Source organism: Culex quinquefasciatus, chromosome 2, assembly GCF_015732765.1.
Source record: "Culex quinquefasciatus strain JHB chromosome 2, VPISU_Cqui_1.0_pri_paternal, whole genome shotgun sequence".
NCBI lineage: Eukaryota > Metazoa > Arthropoda > Insecta > Diptera > Culicidae > Culex > Culex quinquefasciatus.
In genome coordinates this window covers 84,475,273-84,493,464 of record NC_051862.1, presented here as the reverse complement: position 1 = coordinate 84,493,464, position 18,192 = coordinate 84,475,273, and the positions used below count along the sequence as shown (strand labels likewise).

Sequence of the window (18,192 nt, the reverse complement as noted above, 5' to 3'; positions counted from 1 at the left end):
TCGGGGAAATGTCATTCGGGAAAATGAGCTAGACCCGAAAATCGGACCATAAGTTGCTGAGATATCGATTTTAGAAAATGGTGGGTTGTTTTGATAAGACTTAGAAAATTTCAATTTTCGTTTTTTTCAAAGCGGCTGTATCTTAGCAATCAGAGGTCCAATCTTCAATGTCTTTTAGACAATTTTATAGCAAATTTTCTGAACTTTTCAAAAATATGTTTTTGGAAATAGTCACTCATGGTCGCTATTTTTTAAAATCGAAAATTGCAAATATTTCGCTAAAATCAAACTTTCAGTGGCTATATCTTGAAAACGGAGCCCTTTATCAAAAAAATTGTAAAGAACTTTTTGATTGAAAATTCAATTTTACATTAAAAAAATTAAGACAAGTTTGTTTTTGCATGAAATTTCGATTTTTTTTACAAAAATCACTATTTTTTCAAAAAAATCATGGCTTGGTGGCAGATTTTTTGACCATACTTCTTTTTATCTCAAAAGTTGCGAGTTTTTGTCCCCTAAAACATATCAAAAAATATCGAAAATCAAAAAATACATATTTTGGGAAATTGAGTTTTTGTGAAAAAAAAGGTTGATTAAAAACCATTTTTTTCCGTGTACCATTTTTTTCTCAATGGTCCTCAACAATACCTACAACTTTGCGGAAGACACCAAATTGATCAGAAAATTCAGTCAAAAGCTAAAGCTGTTTGAATATTTACATACCATTTTTGTATGGACAGCAGCCAAAAATGTATGGAGACTGGTATGGGTGAACCAATGACACAAAATAGCTTATTTGGTCATAGGTAAGGCCCCCACAAAGTTTGAGTCAAATAAAAAAAATACAAATAAAATCCATTTCCGGTTTTGGTAAAGAATTGCTCAGATAAAAAATTGCGATTTTTGCGTTGATTTTAACATCAGCTTCCGAATATTCGTTTTTCTAACAGCCGAGTGAAATAATTCAAAATATTTTCGAAATTTGAGGAATTTTAATGTGAAAACTATGTTCAAAGGCTTGATAAGAATTAAAAAAATGGTGCACAGTATTGTTCACGCTGTATATTTTGACAGGTGCAAGTAGCACCATACTCAGGGAAAGTTTGAGGAAATTTCCTCAATTTTAAGGCAATTGTAAATGTTTAATGTAAAAATCTTTTTCAAATATTTTGAACCATGAAATCCACAAATCCTGTTGTTTTACAGATAAGCACAAGCATAAGCATAAGCATAGGTGCCCACCCGCAGTTGCTACTCCGTTATTGACCAGGACCTCCAGAAGTTAGATCCACGAGCCGTGGAAGATAAGTGGGTGCTATCTTTCCTCGCTTCGCAACTTCTCAAAGGCCCCTATCATGCTGATCAATACCGGCGCCGGCCACGACCAGTGGTAGGGTCACGGGGAAGTGGATGGGAAAGCTAGTCCGATACTTGAGTGACAGAGACCGCCCAATCGACTGCATCTCCGACAAAGTATCACATGAGTTTTGAGGGGGTTAGTAGATGGGTATGAGGTCAGGATTCACGAGTGGCAGTGATGTGACCATGAGCATTTTGTTTATCGGTTGAAAATTTTAAATCTTAGGCAGCCGGCTGCGGAAAGATAGATAATTGATTATTTAAAAAGTTTTTTTTTATCGAACGCGTGCCAACCAAGCGGTATTGCTATGGGCTGGACTTATCAGTATATTTTTGCTTTTTTAACAATTTAGATAACGCGAGCAAATTTCAAAAATAGTAAATAAATGACGCTTTACTCTTCATAAAATCGATAGTTTGATGAGTTAATACTAAAACTGCCAATTGGAATAAATTATTACGATCATTTACGACAAAAATTTTCGCGAAAAAACAGGACTGCGCGTTCCCAGAAGCACTGCACTTATGATGCCATTATTTAATTATAATAACCACTCACCCAAGCACACAAACAGCGACACAAAAGAAATGAAAATAAGCATACAAAAACAAGACAGCGCGTCCCTGTGGTCAGCGCACTAATCAATCCACAAATCCTGTTTTTTACAGATGTAAACAAACTTTGGTTATCTCCAGAAGTGCATATTTCCAACAAAATAATGACTACAAGCACTAAAATAATCAAAATCCAAGGTCAAATTTTAGTTTTGTAAATAGTCTGATAACAAAATTTGTACGCAGGCTCAAATCGGGGTGAAGTGATAATAATCCTCAGCCATAACTGTGGGCAAGCCAGCAGCAATATTGAAATAGTTTCCCATCGTCTTCGTGGAAGCACCGGTGGCCACACGAGCTTTATACTACCAGTAAACCCACGTGCTATCCAAAACTGACTTACAAGAAACAGTGACAGCGTCCTTTGAACAACCCAACGACCTTCCGAACAAAAGGCTAAGATCTGAGGTTGTAATAAAGTGTAAAGTTGAAGAATGTTGCCTACGAGAGAATTATGTTTGCCATTTTACTTAGAAAAGTTAAGGAACAAAAAAATCCGGATAGCTTAAGGGCTTTTCTTGCGGTATACGGAGCAAGTTTAATCGTCTTTCATTGGGGCAAGCATGTCCGTTTTGTTCACGTTTTGTTTAGCTCAAGTGAAAAAGTGCCATACGTGCCATACAGCTCGGATGTGTTCAACATAAAATTAAGGTGAAGTTCATTCTCGAAATTCTACGATGCAACTGTTTGAAGGTTTCCATGAATCTGCAAAGGGTGCGGCTTTGAAATTCTAAAGAATTTACTTCTAACCTTCTCTTAAAATATGCAAACGACAAAAGTTTCATCCATTTCCAGCGAAAATATGGATATCTTATGCAGTAAATGTTCCAGTAGACAATTATTTTATTGTGGTTTGGTTGAGCGTTTTAGCAGAATGCATTACTATGAATACGAAGAGACGATTTGTTTCTTTTAATTCCGCTATATATTTTAATATCTCGACAGATAGTCGAGAACAGAACACTAATGAAGTCTACAAGTCGTCGCCGTCGTGCTAACTCGTCGTACGTGCATTTTGGGCCAAATTGAGTTAAGAGTTTGACCTTCACGGATCCCCAAAATTCGAGTTCAATCCTGAGATATTCCATAAAAACCGAAAAAAATCCGTGCATTTTTGTCACTTTTCATATGAAAGAAGTTTCAATCTGGTCGTGCTATCTTGCAATCTATGCCTGAAAATTGAAGTTAGTGCGACAATTGGCCAAAGGGATTTCAGGTTAGAACGCGTTTGACACAAATACGAGCTCGACTACCGTAAACATTTTCAATTATAACTCGGGACTCCACCAACCAAATTCAGCCAAACTTCAGGGAAACGCACAGAATGGCCAACCAAACAAAACGTGTTTGTTATTGTTTATATTGTGTGCTCTCGTTTTTGTCTATTCAACATCAAGCATTAAAACGCGTTTTTCCTGGAACTTTTAAAAGCGACGTACAACATTATAGCACGACGGCGTCGAAGTAGTAGAGTCAAGATATCAACATATAAAGTGGAATTAAAAGGAACAACTCCTCTCTTTGTATTTAAAATATTTTTTATTATCTGTTCGTCGTGATCGTACGCCTTTGCGTTTCTTTGGAAAAAATAAGCAATCAAAAATATGAACAAATTGTGCAAAATTCGTACAACACCAACGAAATTAAAAATGTCCTCTCCATTTGAGGATCAACCGATTTGGTAGCAAGTCGTAAAACCGTGCCGCGGATTGATTGTTGCTTGACACACTGTTTCTTTTGCTGTGGAAATTTAACTTATTTTATTATTTTCATCCCCTCCCCCCCACAGTTTGTTTTGATTCGCCGGAGAGGTGCAAATTAATTCTAATTGAAGTGGTGTGTGTGTCTGTTTGTGTGAAGCACGGTTGAAATTGGTTTCACTGCCGATTTTCCAACAACTTTTATGTGATTTTTGTTTTTGCATGCCAAATCGGAGCTCGCACAAACACACTTTCTGTGGTTGGTGGCGCCACTTTGGATGTGTGTTGATGACTATGATGATCGGTGAATTTGTCATGAGGAGCTAATCGTTGTCGCATTTGAGTTGAGTTGAGAATCAATTTCAGATTGATACAATTTGAGTAGGTAAAATACTTACTAAAGATTTTTTTTTATCTTTTTTTTTTTTTTTTTTTGAGAGTGATAAAAATTTGTCTTGTTGATTATAGTCGTCTAAATAGCTTTTTATCATAACTTTTAAACGACTAAATGAAACTGTACAATTTTCAGTGAACCGAATGGACCACATCCGTACACAATTTATTCAGCCCAAGCCGAGAAAATCAAGTGCATATTTTTGATCAACATCCTCGCACACGCACAGCCATGTTTCAAAATTTGATTCTGAGTCGATAAGTATAAATGATGGTGGGTCTAGGAGGTCAAATTAAAAATTTCATTAACCGAGTAATTTTATAGCCTTTCCTCAGTGTGGAAGGTAAAAAGTACGTAAAAATTAATTTTAAGAGGTATATTTTTTTCCAAAATATTGAAAATTCTGTCTAAAAATATACATTTTTGATAGCCAAATTAAATGTTTTTTTTTTCATTTTTTTTCATTTAGAACAAATTTTATCATTTTAAAATTTCCTTTTTTTCCTAACTTTGCAGGGTTATTTTTAAGAGTGTAATAATGTTCTGCAATGTTGTAGGACAGACAATAACAAATAAAATTATGTGTTAACTAGTTGTCGTGATTTTATAAGCAAAAAATAACTTTTTCAAAACTTTGTTTCGTAAAATCGCGATAACTCGTGATGGTTACGAGCAAACCCCTTATGTTTCGATATCATTTTTTTTGTTATTGTCTGCTGTACAACTTTGTAGAACATTGTTACACTCTAAAAAAATAACCCTGCAAAGTAAGAATAATACGAAATTTCAAAATGAAAATTTTTGTTCTAAATGAAGGAACATTAAATTTCCCTTAAAATGACATGTTCCAAAAAAAAACTTTTTTTCGATTAAAAATACGTTTTTTTTCGGAATTCTGAGTACGCCATCAAACCGGGCGTCTAATTTTACATAAAAGACCCTTTGACACCAAATTTCTATCTCATCGCCGTTTCAGGCTGCAAATTATTGAAAAACACCTCTTTTTTCGCATGTTCAAAAATGGAAGGGGTCGTACCGCCCCTCCGTCACAAGATTTCACAAAACGGACTTCGGATTCGTGATCATGAAAAAAAGTTACCCCATAGAACTAAGTTTGACGCAAATCGAAGAGGGGTCGGGACAACTGCTGTGTGAGTTGGTGATAGCTTCTTGACAAAAAGTTTTTTTTTTTAATTTACAGCGAAAAATAATTTAACATTTAATGGCGTTTTGTCAATTTTGCATTAAAATGAAGAAAAAAAAAGTGATCAGAAATAGTTTAAAACCATTGTTTAGCATTATACATAAATATAAACATTGGGATTTGGGACCCTATTGCCCGAACAAACAAAATTAAAACTAAAAAAACAAATCCTACACCATGTAGTCAAATACCGAACGTGAGCAAACTGAAACCAAACAAACAAATCGAATCGCCACTAAATGGTCGTCAACCTTCGTGCAAGTGCCAAAATATTTGACATCGTTCGTCATTCGTCATTCGTCGGCGTCGTCGTCGTCGGCAGGCACGCATCCGGTTTTGGCGGTGGCCGCCGGCGCTAATCATCTTCGTCTCGCAAAAATTCAAACACTCTCAAGAAGACACACACACTTTTAGATTCGAGCGTGTGCGTGGGCGTTTTTAAAACACTCATGTGTGCACTTTGTATGCATTTCGAATGTGATTCTGTGCAAGTTTTCTCTCTTTCTCTCTCGTTGATTGTTTTCATGACTCTGTAGCAGTAGTTTCCGCCAAATTTTGAGCGAAAGTTTTATTTTTGGCAAAAACCCAACACAAGAAGGACAAACCCCGACGGCGATGGGAACATTTTTCGAGCACGTTTTTCGTACACTTTATTATTGTTGTTTACACATTCGAGCAGCTTTTGACCACATTTAGCCTCTCTCTCACTCTCGAGAAAAACAACAAGTTCGAATGGACGCGCGCTGCTCGATGGAAAAACCAGATTTACGTTCACGCGGACGTTATTTCACAGCAATTTTACAGTTTAAGCTGTTTTTGCTTCTTCTTTTGCTCTCTCTGTTTTGCATTCGTTGTTTGCTACCTAACACTTGAACACTTGAACACATGAACGTACCATGCGTTTGCAAATCGTCGCCGTCGTGCTAACTTGTCGTACGTGCATTTTTTTCCAAATTTAGTTAAAAACGCCATTTTGTGCAGCTCACCATGCCTCACCTTTTGACCTTCACAGATCCCAAAAAATCGATTTAAATCCTGGGGACCATCCATAAACCACGTGGACAGCTTGGGAGTGGGGGTGGGGTTGGCCATTGTCCACGCTCCATACAAAAAGATTTTATTTGTATGGAAATTGTCCACAATGGGGGTTTGACATTTCCAAAAAAAGTGTCTACGTGGTTTGTGGATGGTCCCCTGAGATATTCAACGAAATCCGAAAAAACTACGTGCATTTTTGTTACTTAACATATGAAAGTAGTTTAAATCTTGTCGTGCTATCTTGTAACTCTCCAAAAATTTATGTAAGTGCGACAACTGGCCAAAGGGATTTCAGGTCAGAACGCGTTTGACGCACGTACAAGTTAGACTACCGCAAATCGAAGAGGAGTCGGGGCAACTTTTCCCGATTTCGTGTGAGTTGGTAGAGAATTATCCCATACAATTTTATTCTATCTCCTAATTGCTTCTTCCAACCAAGGTTTTTGTATTTACTAAAAGTAACTTTTACCAGGATTTTTATTCGATAAAAAAAATAAATTTATTTAAAATGAGTTTAGCAAGATTTTCACTTAAAAAAGGTTTGATTGAAAAACTTTAAAATCATAAAATGAACATTGAGATAAAAAATATGCATAAAATTCAACAAATGTAAAGCCAAAAATACATAAAATTTGACTTATGTTAGTAAAAGAAAAACTTCTGCAATCCTACCTTGGAATTTTGAGATAAATTGATGATTCCAATTTGCTTTTTTTGCCTGGTTCTTATTTACGACATTTAAGTATTCAAAGCAATCATTGCTCAGTAAATGGTTTAACAGTTTTGTTTTTAATGTATATTTTTCGAATAGTTTACACTACGCTTTTCAATTTGAAACTAATATAATTTAAAGCTTGTTTTTTAAGCATCTTTATAAAATGCTACACATTTAATTATTTTAACAGTGCAAAAAAAGTTCTACTGTCAGTATTCAGGTAACGCAAGATTACAATCATCTCATAAAATTCGGAACAACGGAGAGGAGGGCCTTTATTCGCTGGAACAGATTTATTTTCAACCATGCCAGAAAAGATCCTAAAAGATGGTTTATGTTAGTGCGTCTATCCCGGGAATTCCCGGGACAAAAATCCCGGGATTTTTCCAAAACCGGGAATTCCTGAATCCCGGGAATTTTCATAATTTGTCCCGGGAATCCCCGAAATTGAAAAAAAATCTAATTATCGTCTGGAAATTCAGATTTGGTTGTAGAAATAGATGAACAGTTGAATACATAGTAATCGATACGAATTTTAAAGCATTAAAATTCGTTTTCGGCATATATCAGCATTGATTTGGCTTATTAGGGAAAATTGCATTATTTTTATTTCACAGTTCCCCAAAATGCCTGGCGCTTTTAATATTTTCTATTTAATTTTATGTTTTTTTTTAAGACTGGGTATTATATTTTTATTTAGGATTTTAAATTTGAAAAAAAATATCATCTTAAATTATTTTTCATCAAACACCGGAATCTGAGGCAAATCACGAAAAATTTAACGAATTAAGACAGCTATTTAAGTCCGATTTCCAAGTTTATTGCTTTGGAATCACTTGTACCTTTTCAGCCTGTAGTCCTGATTTTTCCAAGTTGGCGGTAGTAACTTAAAGATTATTAGTAAAATATGTTTTATGTAAAATAAGACAATCAAACATATTTGAAATTTTACATTGACTGGTATCATTTTATTTCTAGAGTTTTTGTTTTAAAAGGTCCTATACTGCCCATGTTCGCATAAATGTCCCATATGCAAAAAAGCAAGCAGAGAAAAACGCATTTGAAGTTTGTCCCACACATAAGGTAACGTGTTAAGTTTTCACTAAAAAACTGGATTTCCTCCTGATTTCTAGAACAAAGTACTGGATAGGCTTTTCTGAAAGATCTCGCGATTCTGAGCAAAACTGCATCAATAACTCAAAAACGATGAAAATGCATATGGGACATTTATGCGATCAGGAACAGTAAATACATATAAAAAAACTTATAGGACCTTTTTTTTAAAAAAAAAACTCTGGTTTTGTTGTCGCTTCTCGTTTTTTACGTTTAAAAAAAAAATCAAGCTTTTCTAGTAATGGCATATAAAAAATAACTAAATGAAATATATTTATAAAACAGTTATTTAATTTGAATCACATTAAAATTGAAATTTGTAGTTTTTTTTTAATCCAAAGCACAGCACAAAAAAAAACAACTTTTATTTAAAAACTGTCGTCCTTGTTTAGATTGAAGTGTAGACTGTCGTCAATAAACGTATCAAATATTATGAAAACATAGATTTTATGACTGCTTCAAAAATTTCCCGGGATCTCGGGAATTCCCGGGATTTCAAAAATATTTTTCCTGTTTCCCGGGAAATTCAAAACCCGGGAAATTTGAACGCCCTAGTCAAAGTGAATCATTTTGTTCAAATTTTCCGTTTTCCAAGATGTTTTAAACATCGGATCCGTCACTGTTCTAAAATCATGAGATATCTGTATAGCAATAACAGTTAACAATTCAATTAAATTCTTTCATAATTGAAGTATTGTTTCATTTAAAATTAGAAATGGTTTCAAAAATAGTATCATAGTTTATAGATGACTCCTTAAATAGCTTTTGACAATTATTACTCAAAGAAATGCAGAGCATGATGATGATTGAAATAAAATTCCGTCCTTAAACGGAATATGACAGGCATGAACTTGTCAACGAAAAAAAAAGAAAAGTAGAAAAAGAAATAGTTTTTGCAGTAAAGTAAATTGATAAGCAATATTTTTTTTGTTTACACAGAAAAAAATGGGAGTGGATCATGCGCTTAAAAAAAGTAATTTTACATCAGGATCTGGTGAAATTTTCATCAGTTTTTATTAAATTTCACTTTTTCAAATTTTGCCACTGAAAAAAATGATACACGGTAAAAAATGGGTGATTTTCAATATCATTTTTTGTCACTTGATCTTGATTTGCAAAAAAAAAAAACACTATTTTAATTTTTTTTTTTTTTTTGATACGTTTTAGAGAACATCAAATGCCAACTTTTCAGAAATTTCCAGAATGGGCATAAAATCTTTGACCGAGTTATGATTTGGTGAATCAATTCAGATTTATTTTTCAAAAAATCAAAATATTGGTCGCGAAAATTTTTCAACTCCAGTTTTCGATGTAAAATTGAATTTGCAATAAAAAATACTGTAGTGGATTTTTGCATGGCATTGCAAATTCAATTTTACATCGAAAAATGAAGTTGAAAAATTTTTGGACAAATATTTCGATTTTTTGAAAAAATAAAAAAAAGATTTTTTGCACAACCTGTAAATTTCTGAAAAGTTGGCATTTGATGTCCTCTAAAACATGTAAAAAATAAAATAAAAAAATAAGATTGTGTTTTTTTGCAAATCAAGTTTAAATGACAAAAAGTGAAATTAAAAATCACAAATTTTTTTTCGCGTATAATTTTTTTCATTGTAGTCCATATCCATACCTACAAATTTGCCGAAAACACCAAATCGATCAAAAAATTCCTTCAAAAGATACAGAATTTTCATACACCATTTTTGTATGCACAGCTGCCAGCCGGATTGAAAAATACAAAAAAAAATCGAATGACCGAAATTTTAGAGAATTGCTCTAATCGAGAACGCCAAGGCAATGCTGTATAGCGAATAATTTGATTTGATTTTTTTTTCATATTTTAAGTATTTACTTTAAAGTTAAAAAAATATAACATTCATCAAACTAGTTAACAAAAACACTTTTAATTATTTCTTTGTATTTTTTTTAATCCAGCGCATAAAAAATGTCTTTTGTATTCTAACCAAACCATTGTATTTATTGGTCGCTTTTCTCGATGCAAAAACAACTGAGCTTGGTATTGAGGTTACACAGCTTTTTCATTTTCTGGCTATTATTTCCCGACGGCAAGTTTGCAAATCAAACAAACAGCTGGTGAGTTCTGACAACTTTGATGCGGGAGCCATTTCAATTTCTGCAAGAATATTTTAACGAGTTTTGCCTTACAAAGTTGGGGAAGCACAAACATTTGCATCGTTTTATCCATGGATAAGCAATGCTATAAATATTCAATTTTGAGGTGCACAATTTGGTGCTCAAAATTGAATTATGTTGAACTCTGTCTGATGGAGACGTTTAATGCTTGGTAATGACTTAAAACTGTCTTTATCTTGTTAGACTGAACATTATCCAGCATTTTTCCTTTTAAAAGCATGAACTAATGAAATAATATTCAAATTGATTCAAAATAAGAACATCCGTTCAATTCCCACAGAATTTTAACCTTAACCAAACAAAGCACGATTATCCACGTATAATTTAAATCCATTTAACAAGAATAACCGACGAAAAACGGCCAAATCTGAGCCCGAAAATGCCACCACAAACAAACACATACACTCACACCACCCCCGACATTCATGGCCACACGCTAAAAAAACAGCGAGAGAGAGAGAGCGCGCGATCGACCGCACATGTGTACGACAACAATAAAATCAACATTGAGAAGCAAAAAAAAGACCTGCTAATCGGGAATCCAAACAAAACTCTCCGTGCCATATTGCACTGCATTTATGTGTGTGTAAATGTGCTCGATAAAACTCATGATTGCACGACCGACGGCGATCATCATCGCGGTGTCATTATCAGGCAAAATTACAGTTTAATTTGTTGAAAATGAGAAACATTAGACTGTTTTATGAAACAAGTGGAATATTGATCTAAAAATAATTCTTGTTCTAATTTAGAAAAAAAAAACATTCCAAATCAACAATAGTTTCAAACATCAACACCAATACAACAACCACAGCTCAGACTGAACTCAGCGGGGGGAACCTTAGTCAACGCAAGAGAAGACTCCGCGACGTACAAACACCCGAAGTTGCCAGATAAGATGGTGTGTATTCTGAAGCCGAAGTGGTGTTATCAGCGCGCTGCATCGGGCCCAGAAACATCTCGCACAGCAAACTACACGAACTAGTCTGAAGCTCGTCGAAAGTGCCGTGGAACTACCTGCGAAATTTCCTGGAAAAATGAGCAGCGTGATTGAAACGGAGAATTCCGGGAAATTATGGACGGACATTCGATGGTAAACATTTTTTGCAACCATGCGTTTCCACTGTTGAACTTAACAACGTAAAGTCGGGATTTTAATCGAACGGAAATGCATTATTCATAGCAATGAGAAGAGAAATCCCCTGAAAATTAACGCAATTGCGATTCGATAAATTCGTTTTCGAGCAATTGAGCATTTTAAAACAAATTAAGAGATTACCCGGCTGAAAAAAGAGAATCAACCTGCTTTGATTTGGAGTCGGTGCCGGTTTCAACAGCCAGGTTTTGCTTGTTTGATCGAATTCTGAAAACCCAAATAAAGCTGTACACTTTGTGTGCTTCCTGTGCGAATATATTTAAAATGGGGCGCATATTTTTTACAATTTTTGAGCAATTATCCTCTAAAAATAGAAAAAGTTTTATTCTTATTTTGAGCAACATTCGTTGTCGCGTTGGACAACAGAGTTGGATTAAAACGACAAGTGCTGAAAAATATAAGGTGAATACCTTTTTTACCATCCTGAAAATACCATTTCTGGAGTTTTTTTTTTAAAGGTCCAATAAACCAAATTTCGAGTTTTTGCTTTTTGTGTGTTTTTGAAACCGCCTTGAGTCAGGGGTGATAAAAAACAACCAAAAAGCAAAAATTTAAAATTTGGTTTATTGGACCTTTTAAAAAAAACTCCAGATTTGATTACTGAGCAAATTTCTACCAAAACCGGAAATGGATTTTATTTGTATTTTTGAATTGGTTCAAACTTTGTGGGGGCCTTCCCTATGACCAAAGAAGCTATTTTGTGTTTTTATACTATTGAGAAAAAATTGTCTCTCATGCTCATACTCATGCTCATGCTTATACTATTGAGAAAAAATAGATGCCAATTTTTGATGTAAAATTAGAGTTGGGCAAAACCGCTCTTCTTTAGGAGCCGCTCAGTTCCGTTCGCTCATTAAAAAGAACCGCTCTTTTGAACGGCTCTTTCGCTCTTTTTCAAAGTTTCGTATTCTGGTAAAACTTTAGTGTACAATCAGATGTACAATGATTTTTTTTTTTCATTTTGTTTAGACAATCATTTTCTTTTGAGATAAATTTTATTAGCAGCATTGAAATATTGAAATTTCATTTTCAATTCTCAAAAAAAAATTAAAAATATTTTCATTGGAAATTCAATAAATTATATTTATAACAAAAGTCATGCCATATTGAAACGGTTCTTTCTAAAGACCGAAATTTAAAAAGAACCGCGGTTCTTTTTTCTGAGCCACGGTTCGTTTGCTCTTTTTAGTGAACCGGCTCTTTGAGCGGCTCGCTCTTTTTTTTGCCCACCTCTATGTAAAATTGAATTTGCAATCGAAAAGTACTTTACAGATTTTTTGATAATGGGCTCCGACTTCAAGATATATCCACTGGAAGTTTGATTTCAGCGAAATTTTGCAATTTATCGATTTTTAAAAAGAGTGACCATGAGTTACCATCTCTGAAATTTATTTTTGAAAAGTTAAAAAAAAATCTATAAAATTGTCTAATACACATTGAAGATTGGACCTCTGGTTCCTGAGATACAGTGGCTTAAAGAAAAAGAAACAGGAAAATTGAAGTTTTCTAAGTCTCACCCAAACAACCCACCATTTTCTAATGTCGATATCTCAGCAGCTAATGGTCCGATTTTTAATGTTTAAACATGAAACATTCGTGAAATTTTTCGATCTTTTCGAAAACAATACTTTAAAAGAATTTGAATCAAGACTAACATTTTCAAAGCGCCAAACATTCAATATTACGCCCTTTTGAAATGTTAGTCTTGATAAAAAAAACAATAAATTGCTTCCGAGAAGATCAGAAAATTTCACAAATGTTTCATGCTTTAACATTGAAAATTTGTAAAGTACTTTTAGATTGCAAATTCTATTTTACATGATTTTTTTGTGTTTTTGCATTAAATTTCGATTTTTTTTTTCCAAAAATCACTATTTTTTAAAAAAAATATAACTCTACGGCAGATTTTATGACCATACATCTCTCTGGCTCAAAAGTTTAGGGGTTTTGTTCTCTAAAATATATCAAAAAATATCGAAAATCAAAAAACACATACTTTGGGAAAGAAAGTTGTTGTAAAAAAAAAATTAATAAAAAACGGCAGTATTTCGTGAACTTATTTTTTCTCAATAGTCCTTGATCAAAAAATTCACTCACTTTTTTTAAGTAACAGCTGTTTGAATATCTACGTACCATTTTTGTATGGACAACAGCCGAAATTGTATGATGACTTGTATGACACAAAATAGCTTCATTAGTCATAGGGAAGGCCCCCACAAAGTTTGAGCCAAATTAAAAAATGCAAAATTATGTGTACCAATTTTGAGCTCCTTGTAGGAAAGTAAATTCCCTATAACTTTGTCGAAGGGTGCTAAAAGATCTTAGGTTTGTACAATTTTCCTGTATTTATGTTTTTACTTTCTTTCAAAAAATTGTCAACGCTGCCAAATAAGTTTGAACAAATGTTTGGTTAAATCAAAAATACTTTATTAACCGTTTTTAGAAGTCTCAGAGTATTGCTCCGATTTTCACAATCCAAACAAAAAACTGTAGGAAATCTTATAAGCACATCGAATATTTTGTTAAACCTTTTTTACAAATGAAAGAACTTTTAAATTTACTTTTTGGAAAACGCTTTACGTGCACGGGTTAGGAATCGTCTTAAAATAACATTTTTGTATGTTTTGATGCGTTCTTTTTTTCAATGCTATTTTGCCAAAGTACTTGGGAGATGTCTACGCCAACTTTTTGGAATTTGTAGCTTCCATCATTTGAAAACCACTCGCCAAACTCATTTTGTTAGTGGCCGAAGAATGAACATGTTTTTATGGATTTACAGTTTTGGAACGAGAAAGGTTTTAAAACTATATTTTAGGGGTATTTTTCGTCCATTTTACAGAAATCACTGTAGGCCGATTTAAATATTTTTCAAAGTTTTTGACTCTTTATCTCGGCGAAGAGGGGCAGAAAAATATAAAAAAATAAATAACATGCCAAAATTCCAACATTTCATTGCAAAAGGCATGGAAGATGCAATATATTGCAATCAATTGCAATTAGTTTTCAAAAAAAATTAAGGACGTATTAGCCTATCACAAACAAGCAAACTAGATAAGACACAAATTGAAAACGCTTCGAAACTTCGCTTCGAAAAACTGAACGAGGAACTTATTGGAAACTTGCTTTTGATCTGCAACGTCTTGTGCAGCAAACCCCAAACCCAAAACCATAATTCAATCCCATTAGCACGATTCCGATGACGCACGAAGATCCTCAACAACCACGATCGTGTCCGATCCCTCCAAATCAACCTGCCTCTGGCCCAATGATTCAGGAAGAGAAACATTTCATTCACCCACCGCACGCGCGCTGGCAACTCTGACCAAAGATCACACTCTCTCTTCACTGTGGGTGCGCTCTCCTCCAAATCTGAGAGGGAAAGAGATCACGGGTGTAGTGGTGCGATCGCGATCTCGCTTCAAAGTGTGAGTTGCCACAATCTTGGCGGATCGGCCGATGGTGGTCAGAATATGTGACCTGACTCGGATCTTTTTGGGCAACCTATTTCGAAAGCTCTCGGCGTTGACGATCATGCAAATCGGAGAAATTGCTGACAAGTGGCCAGAGTGAGAGAGAGGGTGCGGGGGTCGATCACGATCACATACAGAGGCGGCGATCACATGCGAACGACACGTTTTGACTGCTGGGGCTAGCTCACCAATACAGACGACGGGGTTCGGACGAAGATTTGGTCAAAATAAGTACTAACCCTGCTGGTGGTGCGTGGAATATCGCTCTCTGTGTATTTTCGTGGTGCCGTTTTGCATGAATCTCGACGATGATTTGTAGAACCTTCAAAAGTTGATTAGGTCGCTGCTGCTGCTGCTCAAAGTTGATTAGACTCAGGGTCCAGCAAAGTTGAGGCCGTTTTGAGGTGGTTCATTGATCCGGACTTTGACTTTGATTCTGTTTGATCAGCAGTGTCGATTATCGCACTTGTTTTTTTTTTTTTTTAATAATTTTCCTGTAGAATTTTTTTGACTTGTTTTGCACTTGCTGTTGCTGCTGCACAGGTTCTTCACGTCGCCAAACACTTTCGTAACTGGCACGTTTTTCAGTATTAATTTGCGTGTATTACTCTTAAATGCATAATATTGTTTGCTCAACAAATTAACAGCCACGATCACCACACTTGTTCAAACACTCTCACTGCTCTCGTTTCTTCGACTACTGCACCGTCGTCTTCCTTGTCTTCGATAGCTGCAACGGCGCTGCTACTGATGTACACTACTGATAACTTAAACTCCTGATTCACGAACACTTCTCGTTGTTCTCTTCTCTGTCGTCGTCGTCTTCGCCAAGTTCACTATGGCTTCGTCCTCCCCAAAAAAAATCCTCTTGTCTACACGGTTGTTCTTCTGGCAACTTCTGGCTCCAACTCTGCCCAACTACTGACTGATCGCACTCTCTTGCTCTTAGAGCACTGTTCCAATCCCAAAAAAAATCCACTAACATCCACAAAAAGAACACTAACACGGCAAGGTATGGGAGCGAGAGAGAGACGGAGAAGATCCTCGCCAACCCACAATGAACAATCCACCAAGAAGGAACAACCAACCAAATCAGTACACGCACCCACACGCACACACTTCCGGGGGGAGGAGAGAGAGGGATCCAACTGCTGCTCCGGCTCCGGCTGCTGTGGCTGCTGCTTCCTAGAAAACGCGTTCGCCTCGTACCGAGTGTCGATCCAGACTGACGACGGCTGACCAACGCGAACTCCGAGTTGGCTGTTCTGGGCTGATGTTGGTTAATGATGGTGTGTGTGCTGAATGTACAATACTCTCACCAACAGTCAGCGTTGATGATGGTTATGACGATGATGATCGGATACGCCACTGAGTGAGAAGAGTTGCCAGACTCAGTGTTTTCGTTCAAATCAGTAACATTTGTAAAATTCGTTAATCGTTGTCAAGCTACAAGCCTCAACATTTTATATCCAATATGATTTTTGAAATATTATTTACACAATATTTTCGATTTCAAAAAAAAATTCGTTCATTGAAAATGCCTAACTCAAGTGCCAGATATTGCTCAATCCTAAACTCAAGCGCAAAAAATGCCTAGTCCCCTAATAAATATCAACAAATTTCAAAAATTAAATGACACTATACGATCATTTTCAACTAAAAGCCAAATAAAAATCGAGAAAAAAATATTTTCATTATTTTTATTTTTTCTGAAAAGTCATTATATAATAGTTATAACTATTACTTTGTCAAATAGGGTATTTGTTCCTATTTTGGGCCTACTAAGTCGAGCGCACTTTTAATTTGATGTGTTCTCAAAGGCTGCTATAGGCAGCCTTGCATGTATTACATGAATAAGTTGGTTTTTTAATGCTAATGCTCTTACTTAATCACATTTTTTACGAAAATACTTTATATTTCTGTATAAGCCCAAGAAACTAAAACATTTATTGTCCCTATTTTGGGGATATTGCGACCTTCTTTGTGCATATTGTCGGCCTACCTTCTGATTGGTTGAAATCTCGAAGCACGTGGCGAACTTTTTTGACGTACGGTTCAGCCCCAGCTCGAACAGTACAGCCGCACAAATTCTGTCGTTAAACATGCTCAATCATTGTGCTGTTTTAAGCCACAAATCAACATTAGAACGATTGCATTACGTGCATAATTAGCTTGGACATGATTTTTATATCATTCTTTACGAGTTTTGAACATAATTAAACATTTTGTTTTTAACAAAACAACAAGCCCGTAATATGCAAGAAAGACTGTCACTTGTGAAAAGCGCACACACACTGTCACAATTTGTAGAAGTGTCAAATGGACTGAATATAGAGCCATTCTCTCCGAAATGGACGAAGTAACTTTAATCAGTTATTTTATTGATTTGGTGGTGTGGGATATATAGTTAAATAATAACAATATATCCCACAGGTCAGGGATGCCAGATACACAGATTTGTCTGTGTTTCACAGACTTTTGAGCTTGTGTCAGACATTTTTTGAGGTATAAGACTTTTAAAAAACTTCATTAAATTAATATTTTGTAATCTTTTTTGTCGAAACTTATTTCGTTAGACTTCAAATGCTTAAAAACGCAGTTTCTGATGGATTTAAATGACCGTGAATTGATATATTTGAATTTTAGACAAATGCACAGACATACACAGACTTTTTTACAGACATTTTCAAAAACCAAGTGGCATCCCTGCCACAGGTGGCAGTTCAGTAATTGTTTTTGCAACGGGACTGTGCAACCCACCTGCTGAGCGATGAAAGCCGTGACGCTGAGCGTCAACAAGCGGTAAGCAAAAGTGGTGAAAATTTTCGAACTAATGGGCAACTAGCGATTTGCCAAGAAAAAAGGGAAGAGTGCTACTTTTATTGCTTTATTTCTAATTTAGGAGAAAAAAGTAAATTATTCTAGCCCACCAAAATGAAGATAATGATTGCACGAATCATTATTAAGTGGCAGATTTCTGCCAGTTTTGGTGAAATGCTCAATTTCATTGAATTAAGTTTGGTAGACCCAAAATAGGGTCAAATATCCTACACCAAATCGATAAGAAAATCCCTTCTCAAGATTCAGACTTTTGAATTATGACATGCCCATTTTGTATTCATGCAAAATGTCACGTCATGCTGGTCATGTCATGACCAGCCTGCAAAATTGTATGGAGCCTTGTATGGAAAAAAAATGATGATGCAAAATGTTTCTTTTGACAAAGGAAATGCATGGTAAAAATTTCACCTAGATAAAGGAACACAAAATAAAA

At 35.2% G+C, this 18,192-nt stretch overlaps 1 protein-coding gene across 3 annotated transcripts in view; it reads right to left on the bottom strand.

Moving 5' to 3' along the window:
* Window positions 1–16,164, bottom strand: part of LOC6042529 (receptor-type guanylate cyclase Gyc76C) — a 152,961-nt gene extending 136,797 nt beyond the window's left edge. The window contains exon 1 of one of the 3 annotated variants that reach the window (XM_038258300.1): window positions 15,158–16,164. The gene's annotated coding sequence lies outside the window, so the exon portion shown is untranslated. The remainder of the gene's footprint in view (window positions 1–15,157) is intronic. The other 2 variants (XM_038258301.1, XM_038258302.1) reach the window with 2 other exon arrangements.
* Window positions 16,165–18,192: the final 2,028 nt, after the last annotated feature.